Source organism: Ambystoma mexicanum, chromosome 4p (assembly GCF_040938575.1).
Source record: "Ambystoma mexicanum isolate Mex_15411 chromosome 4p, UKY_AmexF1_1, whole genome shotgun sequence".
NCBI lineage: Eukaryota > Metazoa > Chordata > Amphibia > Caudata > Ambystomatidae > Ambystoma > Ambystoma mexicanum.
In genome coordinates, this window is record NC_090927.1 from 917,670,070 (window position 1) to 917,695,925 (window position 25,856).

Consider the following 25,856-nt stretch of genomic DNA (forward strand, 5'->3'; position numbering starts at 1 on the left):
AGGTGTCATGTTAAGTAGCTATGTGTTAGTGAGTTGAGTTAAGCGCACTTCATAAGAGAGGACTGAGGTGTGGAGTGGCAGCATTTGCCTGTGAGCCCTGAGCCTCATCACTGTTGACTTGCCAAACTCCGTGCTTTCATAAGTGCTTGGCACCATTATTCCCCTGAGTACTGTGTTGTGTTGCCTGCTGAAATACAAACTCATTCAGTGGAGTGAAAGCCAACTCAAGTATGGTGTGATCATTCCTCCATTAGGGTCTCAGGATGTGATCCTACTCCCATAAATGAGACGTTTCTCAGGTTGCCTAACCTGTCTTCCTTTTGAGCAAATCTGGAGGGTGGTACAAAGTGTTCCCCGCTCTGCCCTGGTAGGAAAGAGTACCAGCAGGCCAGAGTAAACACACTTAGGCTACCACTTCAGATGCCTACATAACACAGGATGGGCTGTTCTGTGAGATCCCAATATCAGGGTTGAAATCACTGACACATGCTGAGCAAAATCGATCGCTCCTTTCTTTACACTTTGCAGATCTTCATCTGAGGCTCACCACACCTCTCTTTAAACACTATCCTCTGGCCTATTCTGTGAAGCTGGTTACTGGAGGAGGGTAGACCCAGTGTCCTAGTGATGTGAATGAGAAGGCCGCCGTTTAAGGCCCAGTTTCCTCAGACATACTATTTTCTTTTCTTTCCACTTTCCATGCCCCGTTCTGAGGATAGCCACTATCCCTGACACACTTCTCTCCCTCCCCCATTAAGCAGGTTGCCAGGGAAGGTGAAATCCCATCCAACTAATGACAATACTGGAGATCAGTGGCTTATGGCCCAGTTTTCCGAGCCAGACACACTCCTTTATTTCGAATTCACAGGTCAGAGACAGAAGGCGTAGACGCTCCCTCCTAACCATGTGAATGGGAAGGCATTGGCTTTTGGCCAAGCTTCCTTAGCCAGACACACTCTTTTCTTTCTGCTTTTCAGGTTTCCTAATCATCATCCTCGTCCCCACCACTCTACAACCAGTCCTCTCTCCCCACAATAACCTGTGGCGAAACTCCCACAAGACTGGGAGAGAAATGGCTTATGGACCAGCAACCTCCCCAGCCAGATACAGTCCTATATTCCCACTTCACAGGTCTGAGGCACCACACCATCTTTGAAGCGCTGCTCTTTGAGTGTTATCCTCTGCCTCCACCGTGAAGTTAGCCACTGGAGCAGGTGAAGCACTGCCCATCTAATCAAGTGACTGGGAAGGCTACTAGTTAGGCCCTTGCCTCCCCTGCAAGATACACTTTCTTTCTACTTCGCAGGTCCCCTTCAGAGGCCCACCACCATCTTTTCTGTAACACTGTTGAAGTGCTGTCCTTCCTTGTGAAGCATGTCACCGGTGCAGGCAAACCCCACCACCTAACCATATGACCCCAGCACACTTTCCTATTTCAGAGTGTCTATCAACTGGGCATCCATGAGTAAAGATAGAATTAGGCAAGGCCGACACCTGTTTAGGCATGTCTGGGCTAGGAAAGGCCACCCTCCACAGGCACCACTCCATCAGCTGTGTCCATTATTAAAATCCATTGAAATCTTCACCATCCCTGTGCTTGCCTGTGGCAGTACATGTCTCTGTCACTTCCAGGGACTAAAGACATGTAGCTCATGGAACTGGCAACTGATCCCACTGACCACCACCCACTTATCACCCTCTTCCCAGACATGTAACATGATTCTAGTTAACGGTCACTTGGTGGTCTTACGTGTGGTTGCCAACTCAGACCTGATCACTACCCTTGGTTTGAAGGCTATTTTAATTGAAGAATTCCGGCTCACCCTACATCCTCCCATTTAATGGGAACCATTGGCCCACCAGAATACAGCCTCCAACATGAATACAGAGAAGGTAGGGTCACGGCTTTATGGTCATCCACAAGATGACACAACCCTACACTATGCAGGAAACTACAAATCTCCCATTCATAGAGCACCCCGCCAGTCACCTTTCTCTTACCCTTATACAAACTGCCACATTTCCTCTCATCTACTGTCTCCCAGGGAGCACCTCGGGCATCCTGGATGATATGACAGGCCTACTAAGATCACCATGGAGCAACAACTCAAACATCTCTCTTGGTTACTTCAACATCCCCAGTACCGCAGCTACCAAACATATTAACGAGCCGCTCATGGATTCAGCAGCACACTAGACAACAAACAGCACGTCAGAGAATCCAGAAAACACTTGACCAGGGCCATGACCTCCCCATGTTCATGGAATATTTCACCCCTGTCGAGTTGAACTGGTTTGATCATACCACCACCTCACACAATTCACCTGCCAAATTCCCAGCAACCAAGGGAAACAGCTGCTCCATCGCCCATCACTCCTTGAATGACATCCTCACTGAAGAACTGGAGCAAAACTGCATTATTGCAGACGTCTCTCAAACAACACTGGACCAGGACAAAACCAATCACCCCCCCTGGAGTTCCCAAAGCTTGCACACAGCAAGCACATGATCCATCAAGAAGGGACATTCTGGCACAAAAAGAAATCATATGTCCATCGCACCACACCTAAAGAATTGAGTAGCCACACCCTCATATATCAGCAAGCCACTATAAAAGCAGAGGTTGAAAACAAAAGTGGCCTTTTCTTTCAGACCATCAAACACTGTTGCAATCCCTTTTCTGATCCCCAATCCCACAATAAATTGATAAATGTGACGGCATGAATCACTTCTTAATGGAAACAATGTCTAAAATGAAGGTGTTTATCCACTGAAACGCCATGCTCATGCCATGCATCAAACCCGTAAAGGGAAGTACATGAATGACAAATGATCGAAATTCTCGTCCATTTCATCCGAGGAACTCTTCAGCAATCTCCTGTCCATAGACCAACCTCATATGAGGACAATGGGCCTCATTATGACCCAGGCGGTAAGGGGTTTACGGCAGCGTTAACAGCGCCGACCCTTACCGCCTGAGTACGAGGTCCCTTAGCGCCATGGCGCTTTTAACACCTGCTTTTAGCAGGTGTTAAAATCCATGGCGCTAAGGGACCATGGAGTTAATTACGCCACCGTAATTTACGGTGGCGTAATTAACGCCTTCCCCACTCCCATTATGCCCTAAGGGGCAAAAATGGGAATGGGGAAGGGTAAATGGGGATTGGGGACTTACCGCCCCGCCAAGGTCGGAATGGGGCGGTAAGTCCGCCAACCACCATGGCGTAAACGTAGTTTACGCCATGGTGGTAAAGTCACGGCCCAGGCGGTAATTTACCGCCTGGGTCGTAATGAGGCCCAATGTCCTTCCTGCCTTTGTCATCAAATCTATCCCGGGCTAAGCAATCTTGCTCCTCTGACAAATTATAATTTTATGTATTTATTTATTTTATTTCAAGACCGCTAAAGACAGAAAGCCTGTAGCGTTTAACATGGACATTCAATAATAAACAAATGCTCAAGGTCACAGAGAAATGGCAGTCAGTAGCGGGTAGTATTAGCCAAAAAAGACAGTTTTCGGACCACGCTTGAGCAGCGTAAGGAAAGGATTCCTCAGTAACGAGTGATAGTTTGGACTTTGGGCTTTTCAGGAGGCAGGAGTTGTTAGATCTAAGCGTTCTCCAATTTGGAAGCTATGAGAGTCTGCTTGATAGATAATCCAGGTTTTACCATAAAGACAGTTGTGTGTGATACACAGTGTCCGAAATGTGATATGTCTGTCGACAGGCAGCCAGTGTAAAGCCCTCCTAGCAGTAGGTACATTGTCGGATCTGCGCAGACCCATTACAAGGCATACTGCATTGCTTTGGATAACCTGTAACAAGAATTTAATCCTGTTAGATGCATCAGCGTAGAAAGAAGCAAAGTCTTGCAGTCTGGATATGAGTGTTGAGTGGTCTACTAGGTCGAAAGCAGCTGTCAAGTCTAAAAGCATCAGGTGTGCAGTTTTCCCCTTTTACAGTAGTGCAGGATGTTTGCCTCAAGGTCCAATAATGTGGACTCTGTACTGTGGGCCCTTCTGAAGCCTGACTGTTTCTGACCTAATATGTCATGAATGCCTAGAAAGTCTTGAATCTGAAGGTGAGCAACCTTATCTAGGATCTTCAGTGGAAAGGGTGTATTGATGATGGGTCGATAGTTAGCCGTAAAGTTAGCATCAAGAGATGGTTTCTTAAGCAGGGGAGGGATCCAAGCCTGCTTGGCGGAGAGAGGGACAAAGTTTTCCTGAAAGGTGGTGTTCACAAATTTTGTGATGAGAGGCGCAAGCTGAGGGGCACAGGGTTTGACAACGGACGCAGGACTTGTGCTTGATTTTTCCAATATTGATAACATTTCGGAATCTGGGACATCTCTGAAATTAACAAGTATCGTGAAATGTGCAGTCATAAGGTTTTCCTATTTGTGTTGGTTCTATCCATTAGACTAACTTTGAATGCAATATCTCCCTTTATTTTTTCAATTTTAGATGACATGGCATCCTGAATGGAGGTGCACCTTTTTCTGTCTTTAATGACTGTGGAAGTAATGGGGCAAATATCTTCCAACTCTCCAAGAATTTTAAAGAGTTCTTTGGAATTGGTTGGTTCTATCCATTAGACTAACTTTGAATGCAATATCTCCCTTTATTTTTTCAATTTTAGATGACATGGCATCCTGAATGGAGGTGCACCTTTTTCTGTCTTTAATGACCGTGGAAGTAATGGGGCAAATATCTTCCAACTCTCCAAGAATTTTAAAGAGTTCTTTGGAATTGGAGGCTGTATCTGAAATTCTCTTGTCGTATGAAGAGTTTGTATCTCTACAGATAGCAATTTCATGTTCTTTAACAAATCTGGCGTATTTGTTTTTATCCACTAGTGATTCCGTCTTTTTCCGCCAAAGTAGGGCTCTATTTGTGTTAACCTTCTATTTCCGGATTTCCGCTGAGTACCAGATTTTGGTGACTTGACTCCTTACCAGTCTGGTTTTCTCTGGGGCAAGGCTATTCGCTGTATTAATCATCATAAGTTGGTAAACCTCGCCCAGCTCGGAGGCAGAATTGTACTTGTCAAGGTTGGCCAAAGTGGAGGCAAAGTTCGGCATCATAGATTTTGGAGAAAGTTTAAGTAGATGCCTACATTTCACTTTTAGTGATTTCCGTTTTGTTCTCATTGGCAGGGGTATCCAAGGGAGCTGAAATTGAATTCATATTTGATCTGACCAGGGTCACTGATTGATCTCAGTGTTGTTTATGATGACATTATATGTTGCAACCCAGTACAGAATCCTACCTTTACAATGGGTAGATTCCTTAATGTGCTGGCAAAAACCGAGATCAGCCAGCGTGGCCTTAACAGATTTAGCAAAGGGATCAGCGAGGTCATCAACACCAAGATTAAGATCTCCTAAAATTATCATATTTGACAAAGATTTTAGGGAAGGTAGGATCAGGTCGCAATAATGGAGTAAGAAGTCTGGCATATTATTGGTTGCCCGATATATCACAATAGTGCTGATTGCGGTGTTATAGTCGATGGCAAGTTTAACCTCTAAGGCTTCACAGTCAGGTATAGTAGCATCCTTTATTTGATGAATATTGAGAGAGCCATGATGGATTAAGGCCGCTCACCCAACTTTACTGATGGACCGGTCAGCTCTGAGGATGTTACACCCAGCTGAAAGGGCTAGAGTCAGTGCAGGACCAGGAGCTGCGTGCAGCCAGGTATCTGTAATGGCACAGATGTCAATGTTTTGATCTAAAATGTAGTCTGCTACTTCTGTTGAGTGTGACTAGTGAGTGTGTATTAAGCATCATGCATCTAAGCATTTTTAGTGGGACTTTGGGCTCCGTTTTAGGTTTGAGATCAACCATGGGGAGCTCAATGATATCATTAGTAATAGGGTTCAGCAAATCATCAGAGTCTTCCACATACGGGCTGTCAGGAGCTGCCTGAGGCTGAGTTCAGCAGGAGTGACAGAGCATCCCGGGGTGTGGTCTTATATTGCAGTCAGGGTTAGGGCCGCAGATATCTGAAGCATGATTGAGTATACTGCTGGCAGACTTAGATAGGGGCACAGTGTCCCCGCCGGTAGTCATTATAGTAATATCAGTCGTATTATGGCTATAGTAACCAGCTCCGGCTGGTATCTGAGTTGGGTCGCAGGCCAAATTCCATATATTTCTCGAGGATCTAAGCTCTCTTTGTTTTTATTCCTATAGGATTCATGGTGATATGGGTCATAATGACTGTAGCAAAAGCTGACCCAGATTGGGCTTGGAAAACAGAAACAGGCACGCTTTTTATCTTTAGTTATGGCCACTGCACACCCTTCCATGACCCTGGCGAGAACTGGTGAAAACCGGCCTAGCCATTTTACAGGCACTGATGTGCTGCCAATGGACTTAAATGCCCAAAGGAGTATTGGGAGTTGTAGTTCACTAGAACTACGCGACGCACACAGAGTGAGATCGCGCTGACTCACACTCTCAATACAAAAGTAGATAAAAGAAATACGTTGAAATGTTGGTTGCTTCTGCTACCTCCACTGCAATCACGAATTTACAAGATGAACAAGTGAAAAATACAGATATTCACATGATCGAATCTAGAGATGCTCACAAGTCTCAACAATTATAAAACGTGTGCTGGACATCAAAACTGTTGCTTTTCAGGCAGCGAAAACTGGACTAGCCAGCACGCCGGTGCTGACGTGCCGCCGACGGGCTTCAATGCCCAAAGGAGTATTGGGAGTTGTGGTTCACTAGAACTATGAGACGCACACAGAGTGTGTATAACTCTCTGAAGGGGCCTTCGGCTCATTGCTCAAAAGTTGTTTAATCTAAAAAAAAAAAAAACGTCCCTACAACTGCCTGAACAAATAGATCAATAGAGGGTGCTGCATGACTGCAGTCTTGGTTTAGACCAGGATGTTTTACTGAGACAACAAGCACATAGTTTGTTGCCAAGGCGTTGCTCATCATGGACAAAGGACATGAATGCCTCCTGATCTTCTCAACCTCTCTGCAAAGTTCAACAGTGTTCCCACCACTACATTACGTGTACCTATGACCACATGGATGGGATTTACAGTATTCATGTCTGATTAGTTTTCCTTTAACCTGTCAGATAGACATCAACTGCCCCAGATAGGGAGATTCAGATAACTGCACCTTCCAGTAATGTGCAGATTTCTGCATGGGTCCTTTCTGTGACATTGGCCCTCATTCCGAGTTAGGACTACACCATGGAGTAAATAGCTCCATGGTTGGCAACCATGGAGCTATTTACTCCATGGAATACCGGCATGGTGAATGGAGTAATTTCAGGTCCATTCCAAGGTTGGATGGAGCGGTAATTCCCCATTCACCATAGCCCTTCCCCATCCCCATTTCTGCCCCCATAGGGCTCAATGGGAATGGGGAAGGAGGTAATTACGGCACCGTAAATTACGGTGCCGTAATTTACTCCAAGGTCACTTTGCGGGTCCGTAATTTACTCCTGCTAAAAGCAGGAGGTAAAGAGGGACCCGCAAAGGGAACTCGGAATACGGAGGTAAGGGATTACCGCCATCGGTGCCCTTACAGGCGCCGGTAATCCCTTACCTCCAACCTCGGAATGACCCCCATTATCTTTAACCTATATAAAGAGCCTTTTGGAACATTCCTCAATATCCCAGACATCTTAGTACACCAATACGCTGATGACACAAGGCTAAATATCAGACGCATTGAAGACATCTCATTGGTGAAACAATTATGTGCTGTCTTAGTGTTCTGTCCAGTACATAGGTCCATTGATCCACAATTGTGGAAACATAATAAAGTGACTAGTGCATGATAAAGTGACTAGTGCATCCCACCTTATCAGTGACCTAGTGCAAAGATGCAATAAGATACTAATTTAAAACACTTAAACAGTCTAGCGGACCACAAGTGTATTTTAAACCAACATTCAATGCTCAAGTTGTAATCATGAATGCATATTTAGGCATAATGTTGTTGAGCCTCTAGGCCAATCGTTAGTATGGTCCACACAACACCACAACAGTGTAAGTATTTCTCCAACAAAAAAAAATAACATGTTTTGTTCCTCTACTCTGGTATACAGACAATTATGGAAACTTTTCAGGGGTGGAAGGAAATATAGGTGGCCTAACTGGCCTATAGCGTGATGACTGTGCGTGACACTGAGAAAACTCAATGGGCCTCATTATAAGTTTGCCGGTCCGGGAACTACGGAGCATGGAGGTTAGCTGCACCTTAATCCATCGGCACCAATGTCCATGGTTAGTAGAGGAGAGTATTAGTGGTTTGATTCCCCTTCTGTCATGGTGCGTGCTCCAAAACCCCTGGAGCTCTTGGGCCCATCCCAGTCGCCGCCAACCAGAAGGACTTGGCAGGCCCCAAGGAAGTGCCCCGGAGTCTCATGGACTCAGTACTGGCGCCGTTGGCGCCAGGCTCATGAAATGGGCTGAATTTATGGAACTACTTAATCTGCCTGTGAGGCTGAGTCTTCTGCTGAATCCAGGGTGTGGCAGAGGGACTATTTTTCCTGAGAGACAGGGTGTGGTAAAGGGACTACTTTACCTGGAACTACTTACAAGGCTATATAAGCCACACCCTGCAAGCAGAACACGCTTCGCGTTATTCTGCACTCCTGCAGCGTAATGCTCACCGTGTCTGCTCTGCCCTCGAGCTTCTTCAGCCACGCCCATTGGTGCTTTCCATCCATCGGTGCCTGGAACAAGATAAGGAGAAGAACAGGAGTTACTACAGCGACAAGCCCTTACCTGCAATTCCGGCCATCAGTCTCATCTCCGGCTGGTTCTCTGATCGCCGCCCCTGTTGGAAAAGGACTCCCATGCAGATTCCCGATACTCACCTGGGATTCTGCATCCTCTGGGTTTCTTCGAAGTGGTTCTTCCATTCTTCATCTTGAGGCCGCGCCGCGCCTGCAAAAGGGGAACAGAAAACAGCAGGTTAGTCTCGCACCATACAAACGAACACATACTCAGTCATCCGACGCCACTCATTCGCACCTGTACTCACCTGGAGGCAACCACCTCAGCATCCGAGGAGGGCCGGATCTTCTCCCGGACGACGCACAAAACTGCATCTGCAAGAAAGACAAACACGTTTAAAGCCTTGGGACAATATGAGCATCTATACCAAGCTGTTATTGAGATAGAGACTCACCTGATATCCAAGCATTCCGAAAAAGCAGCAACAGCACTCTGGAACAGTGAAGTAACTGCGCCCAGAGAAAGACTGAGCCTATCGCGCCCCTGCTGAAGGTCAAGCAGGACGGAGCGCCAACCTCACCAAACTCATAGGTGAGCAGGAGAGGAGTCGGGCACCAGGAGGTGGCAGGTAGTGGGGCCAAACCAACCCACTCATAGATAACTTCTTGTTTCAACATTACAGGCTAACGCCTTCTGGGGAGATAACAAAGGAGAGGACACCGCTATACCATCAAAACTACACCAGTGCAGTTCCCGGTCATACGACTACGTGCTACGCCCCTGTGGAGACCAGGTGAGCATGACAGAAAGCAAAGCCATCTACAAATTCTCTACCTGGGCGTCATGGAAACCTCAGAGACTGACCAACTGGCCCAACTTTTGGGGGAACTCAGGGCTGAGGTACATTCGGCCCGACAGGAGACCAATGCTTTAAGGAGGGAATTGATCGTGGCTAAAGACCGTACCAATGAGCTTGCTAAACAGTTGCTTCAATCCCAGGTGGGGCAAACACCGTTGCCTGGATTGGGGTCAACGGTTCCGACTAAACCCGGCAATCCAGTTCAAGTGGTCCTTCCAGGGGCCGTACCTTTGGCACCTCCAGAACGCTTTGCAGGAGACCCAAAAAGGTATGCGGTTTTTATGAACCAGTGCCGACTTCATTTTCTTTGTAGGCCAGGGGCCTTTCCAAATGACCAATCAAGGGTAGCCTTTGTATTGTCTTACCTCAATGGCAGTGCTGCGGACTGGTCAGTTCCTCTAGTTAATCGGGACGATCCTATCTTGCGAGACTTCCAGGGGTTCCAAAGGAACATGGAGAAGTTGTTTGCCCACCACTCTCAGGGTCAGGCATTGGATAATGAACTCTTGTCCCTGCGCCAAGGCAACCAGGATCTGTTGTCGTACATTGTAACCTTTAATAGACTGATAGTAGAAACCGATTGGCCAGACGATAAGAGAACAACTCTGTTTCAAGGGGGCTTAAGAGGGGAGCTGAAGGACGTTTTAGCCCAAGTGGTCAACCCCCCTAGTGATTGTGCGGAATACATAGATCTAGTGGTTCAGCTTGATCATAGACTACAGAACCGTAAGGCGGATCGAGCTAGGATGGACTCTCAGGTGTTTGTGTGCCCAAAGTAAAATGCATCCAAGACTTCCGACGTGGCCGAACCCATGCAAATTGGGGGGGGGTGCGAGGGCCATTAACCAAAGCAGAAAGAGACAGAAGAAGACAACAACAGCTATGTTTGTACTGCGGCTCTGCTGGCCACTTTCTTCGAGACTGTCCTGTAAAGCCACCCAAGAAAGCAGTCAGAGTTGCCGGCAAAGTGGAAACGGAGCCGGAGTTGGGAAACTTCCTCGCCCGACAAGCGTAGAGGTCCGCTTGTCGAGCGAAAAGAAGGACTCTCACACCTCGCACCTCATCTTGCCAATGATCCTCATAAATCACCAACAGCCTTCTCAAATGCATGCGGTCAGAGCATATATTGATAGCGGAGCCATTGGAAATGATATGGATCATGATTTGGCTACAAGGATGAATCTTCCTCGGTGCGAAAAGGCAACTACAGATTTAGTCACCACTGTCGATGGAACTGAGATTGCGTCAGGGCCAGTAACGCACTCGACAACAGAAATGACACTTTTGTGCCAAGACGGACATCGGGAAGACATTGTATTCGATCTAATCAAAGCTCCACAATTTCAAATAATTCTGGGAATGCATGGTGATGCCAATCCTTCCATCGACTGGCATGCTAAGAGGCTGACCTTCTCAGTCGAATGTGCTCGTACCTGTTACCAAACAAAGGAACCTTTGGTTAAGAAAGTCGCAACTGTCTCGAATCAGCCTAATCTGCTACCTCCAGAATATCAAGACTATCAGGATATTTTCCAGAAAGATCAAGCGAATACCCTTCCTCCCCATAGATCGTACGATTGTCAAATCGACCTTATACCTGGCGCTCAGATTCCATGTGGCCGAATCTACGCACTTACGGAGCCTGAAAATCTGCATTTAAAAAAGTATTTGGACCAATACCTGGCTAACGGCTTTATCCGCCATCCAAGTCCCCTGCAGCCTTGCCTTTGTTCTTTGTGCCTAAAAAGGAAGGAGACCTTAGGACTTGCATCGATTACCGCGCATTAAACCAAGTCACAGTTATAAACCGTTACCCCTTGCTGCTAATTCCTGAACTTTTGGACCAAGTTAAAGATGCCCGAATCTATACCAAGCTCGATCTCAGAGGGGTATATCATCTGGTACGAATAAAATAAGGGGACGAATGGAAGACCGCCTTTCGCACCAAATATGGATTATTCGAATACCAGGTGATGCCCTTTGGTCTTTGCAACGCCCCAGCAGCATTCCAGTACTTCATGAATGACGTCCTGCGTGAATTGATTGATGTGTGTGTCGTAGTATACAAAGACGACATCCTGGTGTATTCATCGTCTGAACTGGAACAAGTGAAACACGTCTGTGCAGTTTTGGATAAACTTCAGCAACATAGACTGTTCGCAAAACTGGAAAAATGCTTCTTCCATGTTAAGGAGGTTGAATTCCTTGGGTTTGTACTAACCCCACTTGGTGTACGCATGGATTCCCGGAAGGTCGACGCCATACTCAACTGGCCTTCCCCAACCTCGATTAAAGGAGTTCAAAGTATGCTCGGATTTGCGAACTTCTATCGCCGCTTCATTCCAGGCTTCTCACAGCTAGTGCATCCCATTACCTCTCTACTGCGAAAGAACAAACGTTTCCAATGGTCAGAGGAAGCCGAGAAGGCCTTTCAGGACTTGAAGCAAAAATTCATCTCAGCCCCGATCTTGAAACACCCATGTCCAGACCTACCGTATGTGGTTGAGACTGACGCTTCCAGTTCAGCAATGGGAGCAGTCCTCTCACAAAAAGATCCTGAAACGGGTCAACTCCATCCAGTGGCCTTCTGGTCACAAAAATTCGCCGCACCTGAATTGAATTACGCCATTACGGACAAGGAACTTCTGGCCATTAAGGCGGCCTTCAAGGCTTAGCGGCATTACCTTCTGGGAGCAAGACATACAATTACAATAATCACTGACCATCGCAATCTACAGTATTTGATGGTGGCAAAGGCCCAATCATCCCGCCAACTCCGATGGGCATTATTTTCTGCCGACTTTGACTTTGTGATCACTTACCGACCTGGTTGTCGAAATGGCAAGGCTGACGCCCTATCTCGCATTGGGGTAGATGAGGAATCCACTAACCCAGACCCAGTGCCCATCATTCCCGGAGAAAAAATATTAGGAGTGACAACGTCTCTAAACTTAGACGACATCCACAAAGAAATCACACATCTCATGCATACAGACACTCTGAGAGACTGGTCTACTAAAAGTGTTCATCATTCGGTCTCAAACCACTTACCATATTTTCAGGGACGTCTCTACCTACCCAGTAAAGAACTTCAGGAGAAGGTCATCTCAATTTACCGCAAATCACTGATTGAAGGCCATCCTGGGATAGCTAAGACCGAAGCCAAGATCAAGCGATACTATTGGTGGCCAACATGGCGTAAAGACATCAAGCAATTTGTATTATCCTGTGGAATTTGCGCACAAAACAAGGCCTCGAAGAAAAGATCACCAGGTCAACTGCAACCACTGGATATTCCGCCTACGCTTTGGCATACGTTGTCTCTTGATTTTATAACTGACCTTCCCCCTTGTAACGGGTTCAACACAATTCTGGTGGTGGTGGACTTATTTTCGAAAATGGCTCATTTCATTCCACTGAAAGGCCTACCTTCAGCCGCAACCTTGGCTAAAGAATTTTTAGTGCAGATAGTCCGAATACATGGATTTCCTTCCATCCTAATTTCGGATTGTGGCAGCCAATTTATCTCGTGCTTTTGGAAAAAGTGTTGCGAATTAGCCTAAATCGATGTAAGACTTTCCACCAGCCACCATCCCCAGACTGATGGTCAGACTGAGAGGACCAACCAGACTCTAGAACAATACCTCAGATGTATGTTACGCCAGTCTGAAAACGGTTGGAAAGACATTTTATGGATAACCGAGTATGCCTACAACAACTCTCTGCACTCCAGCATCGGACAGACCCTCTTCTACACCATTTACGGTTTGCATCCACAAAATTCCAATCTTGACTCACCTCAACCTTTGGAAATGCCAGCAGTAAAAAGTTTGCACTGTACCATCACCCAAGCTTTCAAACAAGCAACGGATCAGCTGAAACAAGCCAAGGAAAGGTACAAGAAGTCAGCAGACATCCATAGGAGTGAAGCTCCAAAGTGTCAAGTTGGAGATGAAGTCTAGCTGGCATCTAAGCACATACCCATGAAAGGAACCCAAACCTTCAACCCCAGATACATAGGTCCATACACCATTAAGGCTATCATAAATCCGGTAGCGGTGAAGTTGAATTTACCCTCACACATGAAAATTCATCCCGTGTTTCATGTCTCACTTCTAAAACCATTACAACCAGGAACCCGAGTTCTGAAACCACCAAAACCGATCGTGGTCGACGGAGAACCCGAATTTGAAATCAAGGATATTCTGGACTCGAAAATCGTCAAATCAAAACTGTTTTATCTAATAGACTGGAAAGGATATGGACCACACGAAAGATCATGGGAACCCAGTGAACACATTCATGCACCACGATTGTTGAAAAGGTTTCATCATAGTCACCCGAACAAACCAGGACCAAGGGGAGACCCCGCCTTTAGGGGGGCTTGGGGGGGAGTGCTGTCATGGTGCATGCTCCAAAGCCCCTGGAGCTGTTGGGCCAATCCCAGTCCCCGCCAACCAGAAGGACTTGGCAGGCCCCAAGGAAGTGCCCCAGAGTCTCATGGACTCAGTCCTGGTGCCGTTGGCGCCAGGCTCATGAAATGGGCTGAACTTATGGAACTACTTAATCTGCCTGTGAAGCTGAGTCTTCTGTTGAATCCAGGGTGTGGCAGAGGGACTATTTTTCCTTAGAGACAGGGTGTGGTAAAGGGACTACTTTACCTGGAACTACTAACAAGGCTATATAAGCCACAACCTGCAAGCAGAACACGCTTAGTTTTATTCTGCACTCCTGCAGCGTAACGCTCACTGTGTCTGCTCTGCCCTCGAGCTTCTTCAGCCTCGCCCGTTGGTGCTTTCCATCCATCGGTGCCTGGAACAAGATAAGGAGAAGAATAGGAGTTACTACAGCGACAAGCCCTTACCTGCAATTCTGGCCATCGTCTCATCTCTGGCTGGTTCTCTGATCGCCGCCCCTGTTGGAAAAGGACTCCCACGCAGATGAGCATCTATACCAAGCTGTTATTGAGATAGAGACTGACCTGATTATCCAAGCATTCCAAAAAAGCAGCAACAGCACTCTGGAACAGTGAAGTAACTGCGCCCAGAGAAAGACTGAGCCTATCGCGCCCCTGCTTCAGGTCAAGCAGGACGGAGCGCCAACCTCACCAAACTCATAGGTGAGCAGGAGAGGAGTCGGGCACCAGGAGGTGGCAGGTAGTGGGGCCAATCCAACCCACTCATAGCTAACTTCTTGTTTCAACATTACAGGCTAACGCCTTCTGGGGAGATAACAAGGGAGAGGAAACCGCTATACCATCAAAACTACACCAGTGCAGTTCCCGGTCATACGATTACATGCTACGCCCCCGTGGAGACCAGGTGAGCGTGACACCTTCTTGCTTCATTCTATTCTTATCCTTTATATCCTTGTGTCTACAAGTGTTGCCCTGTGTCTGCAGGAGTTGTCCTACGAAGCGCTAAAGGCTGGTTGGAGAACGTGGGGCAGGGATGCAAGGCTCGTGCTGAGGTGAGCATTCAATTGGGGCCTAGGGATCAAGCGACGGCCCAATTCAAATAATCCTAGTTACATTTCTTGTTGCAGGCGCAGGTTTACTGTGATCAGTGGTGGCAGAGAGGCAGCGGAATCATGGCACAAAGAAAGCAAAACTCTGTAAATCCAAACTGTCCTTATCTGTACTTTCTCTTCTTTACTTCCTTTTATTGTGTTCCTGTCTAAAATCTTCTTCCTTCTTGTGCTTGACTCGATCCTGTGCTTCTTGTTCCCTCTTCCTGGGTGGAGCTGGCTTTTGAAGCCGATGTATGTGGTGTTTTCAGGTAGGCTTCCTATAACTTCTGGCAAACTTTGCCAGGCATGGAGGCCTGACATAGCCATAGCCTTCCCTTTGAATCCTCACGGGAACTTGCGGATCTCACGAACTACCGGATGTCCCCAATTGTAGGCTTTCAGTTGCCTTGCCCGGCTGACTTTTGTCTGTCTTCATCCATAGCCTCACCAAATACCCCCAAATGCCCTGTCCTGGCTCCTAAATGTGGTATTCTTCCCCTTCTGCATGAGACCCATGACCCATGACAGTCAGTTGCAAAATCAAACTTTTTTTTACCACCTCTGATTTCAGTACTGCCACTGAGTCCTTAGTAGTGTTCGCCTGGACGGAAGAATGTGCAAGCGTAAGGTGTCCTCACTTTGTCCCATTCTAGGAGGTGCAATGTGTGGTGCAGTATGCCACACCATGACTAATCACTGCCATCAGAAACCTTGAGTATTTCTCACCCACACTCAGGGACCTACATTCGCTTCCCCAAGCACCACCTTAATTACCTAGGAAGCTGGTCATTTCCTGCTATAAGCGCCATTCCAAAACCCACATCATTGCAAAACTAGAAACCATAAAATTCTGGAATTATAAGATCACGAAGCAGGCCTTGCTCTGCTGTGCGCTGATACTATGGAAACCCAACCTACCACATTTGCACAGCTTCAACAGTACTACAGTTCCAAAAAAAGAAACGGAAAACCCCATGTTCAGCTGGTTCTACAACTAGTGCTCTGGCCTCTAGAGCACTAGCCAGTTTCACTCCTATCTCTGTCCCGAGAGACTCTCTACTTAACTCTTCACGCTGTATATCATTCCACAAACAAAGCTCTGTTACTTTCTAGTGATGCTGGAGATTTAGAAAATCCTATATGTACATATTTCATTTTTTTTTTAAATTTTATTTTCAATTTAAATGTTAGAACATCACAGTAACAAAAACTGCAAGATAACAAAGCGAAATAACTATGCACAAAATTACAAGACATTAAAATGAAATCAATAAAATAAATAGATAAATACGAACCCCCACCCCCCCAGTCACATGATCCACATCTGATAATATACAATTGTTAAGTCCAAGGTCAGGTCAATACAGAGAAAGAAATCTACCCCATAACTTCTTGAATAACACATATTGCTATCTTTCTGTAGATGCCTTCCAATAGTCTTTGGCCCTGAGTATTCTGATGATGGTGAAGGAGAACCCAGATTGCCTCAAAAAGTAAAAAAAAGCACACAAATGCCTCAACCAGTGGAAGAAAGAAGAGGGTAACAAAGCAGCATTTCCACCATAAAACACACTTTTATGCTGCCTGTTACTATGGGGAAAAGAGGAATTACTGCAATGGCAATTCAACCAGTGATACTTCCTACATTTTTCTGGAAGTTTTTCCTCGAATTTACCCCCAACCTCAGGATATGTTGCCACCATTGAAAGAACACGGCCCAGCGTATCTGAATTCCAGCTAATAATAAAGCTCCTGTGACTGGCAGTTCCAGCTTTATTATAAACCTTTGCCCACATTAAAGCATTAGGGACCTTGTATCTGTTGATGCCAATTGAACAATGGCAAATGTTGGAAAGTGTAGAAGAGATTATACCTAAAGCATGTCTGCTCTGTTTTTAGATTTTTGTGCCGACAATGGTTCAATCTTTGATGCGTGAAAAAATAACTGCGTGCACCTCATCGTAATTCTATGATGTGCAACTACTCTATCTGCGTATCTAGTACGTGCTAAGAATTAGTGAGGGTACTTGAAGCTCAACTCGATCCGGTCCACGTTTTACCACTGTGTGTCTCCAGAGGTTCCAAAATAAAGCATTCCAGTTCCTCATTGAAGCTACACACTGCTCCCCATCCCACACAGAGAAAAACACACGTGTGTTCTGGTGGCAAACAAGAGAAGCACCCCCAGAAAACATGTGTAGAATAGGAACACTAGCAAACAAAGAAAAATTGCTATCCACTTTGATAAAGTAACTTATATATTGATAAACCCGCATTCGGGTAATGTCATGCCATCCTAAGCCTACAGCAGGCTCGAGCATAGCGAGGGCCTTTGAGAGGCAAGCGGAACCTTACACCTCCTGCCAGCCACCAAAAATGGGGGTCATCGCTATTGGCACACTAGTTCTCCCTACGGGGAGCTAATGCAAGTTGACTGTTACTGTCTGACAGGTCAGGGCTGAACACGCTGTTTGGCTCATGTGTGCATGCTCATATTGTGTGGCCATAGTGTGGCGTAATGTTGCATGTAGTTTCATGCTTGGACGTGCTACCCATACTGAATCATGAGAGCTGTCACACATGGTGTATACGCTCCCCTCTCTCTCTCTCGCTCTCTGTCTCTCTCTCTCACTCTCTGTCTCTTCATTTGCCACCAAATTGCATGGGTTACTCTACAAAAATCAGGCATGGTAAAAAAAAAGAGTCAGATGGCACACAAATTAGCTGATCTACATGACTGTGTCTAAGATAACTATTTCGAGAATGAAGAACATAAAACAACCAAGAATATGGTGGCATACCTAGTTTCTCCTCACAAGGTGTATGATGAAAGTGCCTGTCAGGGAATGCCCATAGTTTATGTGGATGAGAGGTCCTACCCCATTGAAGAAAATGATGAGAAGCTATTCGTCGCTGGCATTCAAAATGCTTGGGTAAATGACATGACTAAACTCTTATTTGTCTGGTGGCGAAACTGATGGGCATATACAAAGCAATCCTTACTGCCTTGAATTATCAGCTCCAGGAGCTGGTAATTATAACAAATTCACTGTACGTTCAAAATGGATTTGTAAAACTTGACACATTGGAAAGCCAGGGGTATTCTTTGTGTCAAGAACAAGCCCCTGCAATTTGGAAATTTAATCCAAACAATAGATGATTTTGCAATGTCAAAGAATATGGCCTATTGTTGGAAAAAAAGAAAGAGGCAATCAAAAGTTGCGCGTTCCAATAAAACAGGAAACAATTTGGATGGTCAGTTAGCCACTCCTGGAGCTATACAAAACAAATACATTTATACAGAACATCTCATTAGAGAAATACAAATAACAGCAGTAACTTGATCACAAACTCAAGCAGAAATCAAGCCTTCTACTCTTCAATTGGTTTATAGTGATTGCATCGAATGCCAAAGCATCGAATGCCTTAGCATCTAGAAAAAAGCAATGAATAAAAAGCATCAAATGCATTTTTTAATGGGGGGGGCCTCATTTCTTACCCATTAAAACCCATTATAATTAAACTAAAACCTTTACCTTTGAAAAAAAATGTTTTTTTAATGCATTTTTTCGATGCTTTTGGCATTCAATGCTTTGCATTCGATGCAATGACTGGATACCCTTCAATTGAGTGGAGGCACTCCAGATAAGGAAATAACTACTGTTCCAAAAATAGACCCGATAATTGGCAAATTATATAAATATCTAGAAGATCCAGAAAACATTTCCATAACTGAATGCAAGATCTTTGAGTTCTAATAACATTTCAGAACATGTCCAAAATTAAAGATGGACTTTTGGTTAGGAAACTCCAATCTGGTTACAATCAGTGGGTGGTACCTACCCCATTTTGATGTTAAACCATGCAAAGGTTGTAGCAGCTGGTCATCTGGGAAGCCAAAAGAAAATGGAGATCCTATGTGACGATGCTTATTGGCCACACATGATCAGGGCTTGAATACGTCTTTAAATGGGTGCCTACTGTGTACTCAGCTGCAATTAAGTTCTCCACTGATGGGACTCCTTTAGAAAGAAAGGAATGACATTACCGTGGTCTGATCTTCAGATCACCAGTGAGGTGATGACTAAGATGTGGGGAATTTTGGGAGTGAAATGAAAGTTACATAGCGTGTAATCACCAGCATTCAGGGGGATAGAGAGATATAATAAAACAATTCTTAGAATTTAAAAGAAGTTTGGGGTGGATTCTGGACCCAGTTGTGACTTATAATTACCACATGTCCTGATGGCTTTGAGATCTACCTTTTCATCTACTCTACAGAGATGTCTCCTTTGGAATTCATGGCTGGTAGAAAAAATTCTTGCCTCCGCATCTATTGTATCGAACACAGGAAAAGACATTGATCAATGCCTCTACCACTCATGAATATGTCAAAAATCTTTGCAAACATCTCCAACATGTATTTGTTTATGCCCAAAGGAACCTGGAGAAATCTGGGGTAAGTATGAAGTATTGATACAAACGTAGGAATTCCAAAAGGAATATGAGGTAAGTGAGCCTCTATAATTTTCAATGGCACCAACCTAAAGAGTTCAAATTCCTTCCATCTCATCGTGAGGCCTTTGAGATCATACTTCAGATCTCTCCAATCTCCTTCAAAATCAAGATGTCAAAAGGCAGACCTAGGAATGCTGGGTCCATGTGAACCAGCTGAAGGCATGCCATCCCCAAACAGCCCTTAATCGGATTGAGGAATCAGTTCCTCCTCTGAATAAAAAGGAATCTGCATCAGAAAGCTAACACTGTTTAGATGAAAAGATGAATGTTTGATTATTATTGTTAAAAATAGAGTTGTATTATATCTATAATAATTACATTTAAATCCACAGAGAATAGAAAGTATAGTAGGATGTAAAATATGCAAAATTAGTCATGTCAAGATTTTGTACTAAACAAACCCATCTCTAAATATTATGTCAGAAATGCAGCAAAGCAAAGAAGAAGACTGGCCTGTACTACTGAAAAATGAATCTTAAAACTATAAATGCTAAGCAAATTATCCTTTATTTTCATATAGTGTTTTCAAATGAAGCATCACATTGTACAAATCAAACCAATTCGTAGTGTATTTCATTCAGAGCGTGTGAAATAATCTTAAAAAGAAATGTCACATATTTAGAAATGCAAATAGAAGCCTAGGGTAAATGTATTTACATCTTATAGTTATATGTTAGTGTCTTAGAAGTTATATCAGTATTACATTACATTTTGAAGATGAATGGCCAGATTGGTGTTGTAATGTGAATTTGCAAATGCTGGATTAGTGGCCTCTTCAGGGAGCCTGAAAGCAAGCCAAACCTATGTAACCTAGGATATAATTTGCTGATGGGTGTAGGTCTTAAACCCCAAGGGATTGTAAATTCTCCAACTGGAGGGCTAGGTTCTTATCCAGCTATTAAAGAAGCACTTTGAGGTCTCCAATACAAAGGAATCCAAAACCCAAGGCCTCTGGTTAATGAGCTTCACCCACTCATATGAGCTGATCTCAAGAGAAATATTCTTGAACTAATGCATTGAAATACATTCAGTAGGACCTCAAATATGGTCTTCTAAAGAGATATAATCTAAACTGACCACATGACATGATGCTCTGCTTTTCAGGCCCAGTGATCCAAACTCAGCCAATTGCACTTAAAGTGTCAACTTTTATACATTGTCTGCTCAGGTCGAAGGTAGCAGAATGGGCAGGTCACCACACCTCAGGGATCTAAACACAAAGAAACAGCTCCATGCAAAGAAACACAGCCGAACAGCCAACACTTGGCCAGTCACTTACACAGGCGTGTGCAAGGTACGATGGCAGCTGATTATATTGTCCGCAGAGGAGGAAGGCAGAAGAATGGGTGGATCTCCACTCTTCAGGAAACTAAACACCAAGAAACAGCTCTCTGCAGTGAAACACAGCCGAACAGTTAACAATAGGCCAGTCACTTGCACAGGCACACGCACGACGCAGTGTCAGCTGATTATATTGTCCGCCCAGGTGGAAGGCAGCAGAATGGGTGGACCTCCACTCTTCAGGAAACTAAACAACAAGAAACAGCTCAGTGCAAAGAAACACAGCCGAACAGCCAACACTTGGCCAGTCACTTGCACAGAATGTAAAACTACCCATTTAAATCCACCAGATAAGCAGCTTATGGAAGGACAAACATAAGGAGCCTCTGTCAGATGCCTATATCAATCATTAACTGAAGGCAAACCCAAACATGATGTACCATATTCAAAATTTAAAAAATAAACCTCATCATGTAAGAGGCATTAGAAATGTAAAACATACCTTTCGGCATAACTCCACAACAATGTGATTGACACAAGCTAAGAGACTAGCAATGATAGTTTTTTATTTATCCATTATTAATACAATCATATAATTGAATAACTTCCTCATATTTCATTGCACAAATGCATGCCACATATGCTTGAACTCAGCTTGACCATGCAAATCTGGAAATCCATATTTCATTGATGGGAAAAACTAATGTCAAGAGATATGGAAGAACAAAGAACCACCATCCCCACAGTATAAAAGGAAACAGAAGGAAAGGCAGACTGTGGATTGTTCAGGCGAGGTCAGAGCTGGTGAAATGAGAGGCCAGGTAGAAGACAGACAAAGGAGTGCACTGTTGGCAGATCTTGAGCAGAGTGGTACTTGTTGTAGGTAGTGTAGTGTAAGAAGTTGGGAGTGGAGTATATAGAAGATGAGGGAGAAGAAACGATCAATGTAGCATGAGCAATATGAGTTGGGAAGAGGGATAGTAGTAGTAGTTAGGGCGAGTGAGTGTTGGCAAAGAGCAGGGATAGTAACGAGGGGTGGATGGACAAGCGATCCTACTAGGCCAGGTGTCATTCAGATTGCGCAAGTGCGTGGGAAGGGGGCAGGGACAGTGCAGTACATGGCAAAAGATTATAACAATAATTAAGTAATGGCCAGCTTGTGGCAAGTGCATGGGTAAGTGCAGACATCAGGTGTCATGGGCTGGTAGAGGGACTGTAGGGATACAGAAACAGTCCCCAGGTGCGGGAGTTGCCGGGTGGGCAGTGCAGGTGTGTGACGTTGGTGGGGAAGGGACCTGGGCCCGAGATCAAAGGGTGTCCAGGCAGCCAATGCAGTTCCAGTTACAGCCAGGAGGTCAGCAGAGGAGAGGGGGAGAATAAGCAGAAGCAAAGAGAAAGGTTTTGAGGTGCTTCAGGGACCAGAGATGATTCTCCTCAAGTTTAAGGGAGGCAGGGAGGCTCTTCCAGAGAGAGGTACCAGCCGAGGAAATAGATCTACCACCAACTCATTGCTTGGAGAAGCGACTGACCCTGTGGGAGTTGGAGGCGGATGAGCGAAGAGTTCGAGAAGGAAGATATTTAAGAAGAGAGAGTTGAAGGTATTGAGGTCCCAGGTCCCAGAAGGCCTTGTGGACAATGCAGAGGGTTTTGAACTTAATCCTCGCAGCTACTGTGAGCCAGTGTAGAGATTTCAGTCCTGGAGAGATACGATCCCTGGGCTTGAGGCCAGGGAAAAGTCTTGCAGTCCTGTTCTGGATAAGTTGTAGAGGGCGGAGGGTGGAAGCAGGCATATTTAGAAAGAGGCTGTTGAAATAGTCCAGCCTAGAGAGAACCAGAGCTCTGGAGACAGTGAGCTTCTGGGAGAAGGAGAGGAAAGGGAGAATACCTATGAGAAGGTGCAGCTGGTAATGTGACTTCTTAGAGACATCGGAGATGTGAGGAGAGAAGGAGAGTGTGGAGTCGAAGATGACCCCGAGGTTTTTAGCCTTGCAGGTGGGAGCAGGAAGATGGCCAAGAGAGGCCGGCCAGAGAGCTACAGGGAAGGAGGGAGCGGGTGTGCCGATGAGGAGAATCTCAGTCTTACTGGCATTAAGGCATAAGTCATTGGCGGCACACCACTCCTGGATAGCAGACAGACAGTCAGAGATGAGGGAAGTAGAGGAGGAGGCCGAGGGTGGGCTCGAAATGAGCTGGGTATCATACACATAGCACTGAAAGTTGGGGCAGAAAGAGCAATGCAGTGGGCAAGGTATTGGTTGAACAGCCAGGGAGAGAGGTTAGACCCTTGGGGACACCACAGGTAGAGAAAAATATACTGCAGAGGAAGGACCCAAGTTGGACCTGGAAGGGTCGGTTAGAGCCGAAAGAAGTCAGCCACACCAGAGCCTGACCAGTGATACCCAGGTTATCACAGAGACGGTTGAGCAGGATGGTATGGTTGACACTGACAAAGGCAGAAGAGAGATCAAGTAAGATGAGGACGCAAGGGGTGTTAGAGTCAAGGTTGGCGAGCAGGTCTTCACAGATGTTCAGGAGAGCAGTATCCGTGCTTCTGGCAGCTCTGAAGCCAAACTGATGGTCATGAAGACAACCAACAGATTCAGTGTGGAGATTAAGCTGGGAGATGGCCAGTTTCTCCAGGAGCTTGCCCAGAAAGGGAGTGATGGAGATTGGGCGATAGTTACCCGGGCAGAAGGGGTCCGCAGAGGATTTATTAAGAAGAGGGTGCACAAGGGAGTGCTTCAGGGGGATAGGAGGACTCCAGTGATGAAGGAGTGATTGCAGAAATCAGCCAGGGCAGGAGCCAGGGAGTCGAAGTGGTCCTTGATAGTTTTGGAGGAACAGGGGTGAACCTGTTTCGACAAGACTTTCAGAGATCAGACTTGTCTAGAAACCTTGCCTGCGGAAAACAGGGGAAAGGCAGAGAAGGAAGGAGGGGAGGTGGCTGCAGAAGGGCCAGAGGAAGAGCAGGGAGTAAGGGGAAGGAGGGGATAGGAGGAGATGGAGGACAGGATGTCCTGAGTTTTAGAGCTGAAGTGAGAAGCCAGTGCCGTGCCGAGGGGTTGGGAAGGGACAGGAGAGGTAGAGACTGCGCAAGGATTGGCCAGTTCCTTGCAGATTTTAAAGAGTTCAGCCAAGTTGTTAGATGCTGCATGAAGTGTGGAGCGAGAGAGAGAGAGAGTGCTAGGATTCTGAAGGCTGCTGACAGAGGAACCCCTGTCCCAAATGGATAAGCGCAGTCTTGGATAATATCTGGAGGTGAATGGGCCTTGTCCATAAGGAAGCCTATTGTAGATTTTACCTCAGGAAGACCTAATGTCCTAGACACATCTGAAATAGACCAGAGGGGCATTACTGACAAGGGAGAATTTCCTGGAAACTCTGAGGGTCGATGTTGACTCTATGACTTAAAATAATTATTCAAAAAGAGTTTACACATTCCCCAATCCAATTAGATATGGCACCCCTTGAATAATTTCCCTACTATATCTCTTGAGTAACTCGAACTCGGGCGGAAGGTGGATGCTAAATTGTTCCTATATAGAATGCTTTAACATTTTAGTGTGAAATGTAGCAATGCTTTCACGCTATATTTAAAGCCAACTAAAATCTGATTTATTGTAGAACAAATAGCATTTCTCCTGTGCACAGCACACAGTGGCCAATAAACTATCACCAATAGAATGTGAACAGAATGTCGTAGCATGTTAGTGTCAAATGCATGTTGCCTTCTCACTATATTCAAAGCAGCCTGAGATTACATTTAGTTAAGAAAAAATAGCATTTTCTGCATTTCTCTGTGCTGTTTGCACAATGTAGAACATATAACATGTCCCAGCTTGGAGAGTACTGCACATTGTAAATCATAGCCAAATAAATAAAACATGCACTTTTCACATGTGTAGTCTGACACTGGATTTGTGGAAGGGTGTGCAACCTCCATATTTCCAAAGTGGATTGGAAATGTGTGTCCTTTGAAAGCCATAAATATTTAAACAGACAAATTGGGATGAAAGTGAGCTTAGCTGGGGCATTTCCACTTCCACCTAAAAGATCCAATTTCAAATGAACAGTAACTTTTCATCAATGCTATTGTGTTTAAATGAGAGGAACCTGAATTAGAAACACCCAAATCTCCCAAGAAAGAAGCATTGGCAAAGCGAATAGTTTTGGCGTTTGCTGCTGTTCTTTTCATTTTGCATTTATGGGCACTAATTTGAAAGGAGGTGAGTGCAAATTTTCAAGGGAGGATGAGAGAAGGGATGCAGATGTGGAAGAGAAGAAGAAAGGGAACCCTCCTCAATGCTGTCTGCCTGCAGCTGGCCTGGAATCCTTAAGTAGCTGTCAGTAAGTTTCAAAAACTGGTGATGGGCGGAGCAGCTGAGTCGCAGGGTCTGGGCCCATGAACCATACTCTCCTCAAAGCTGTCACAACATATCTAAAACATGCACCACAAAGAGAGAGCTCCAATCTTTTCAGATCTACACTAATCATTATTGTAAAAAGCAACCATGCCCATCTCCCCTTTATAGTATATTGGTCGCCTATCCTACCTCTTACAGATCCTGAAGCTCTTAGAAAATGTAAAAAAGGCAGAAGGCATGATGTACAAGATTCCATAACATATCATTACAGGGCAAATAAAAGAGCTTCATTTATCCTCCTTTGGGGCCTGACTCTGGAAGGCACAAGCAAGTTCAGTGACTGGTAGCAGAGAACAGAATCAATGTTGGTTCTGCTGTAGTATCCCGGCTACACACACATTTTTGGTGCACTGAATGGCTGGTCCTTGCATAAGTGTGTTGGGAGGCAGATGGATATGTCATCCATAGCTTCTCCCCTCCCCCGTCTCAATACTCCACAGGAGAGAAACGTTGCTCACTAAGACAACCATACAACCCTTATCCCTAGCAGGTGCAACAGGACATAGAGACAAGTTAAAGGAATGGTTCGGTCAGAAATTTTTAT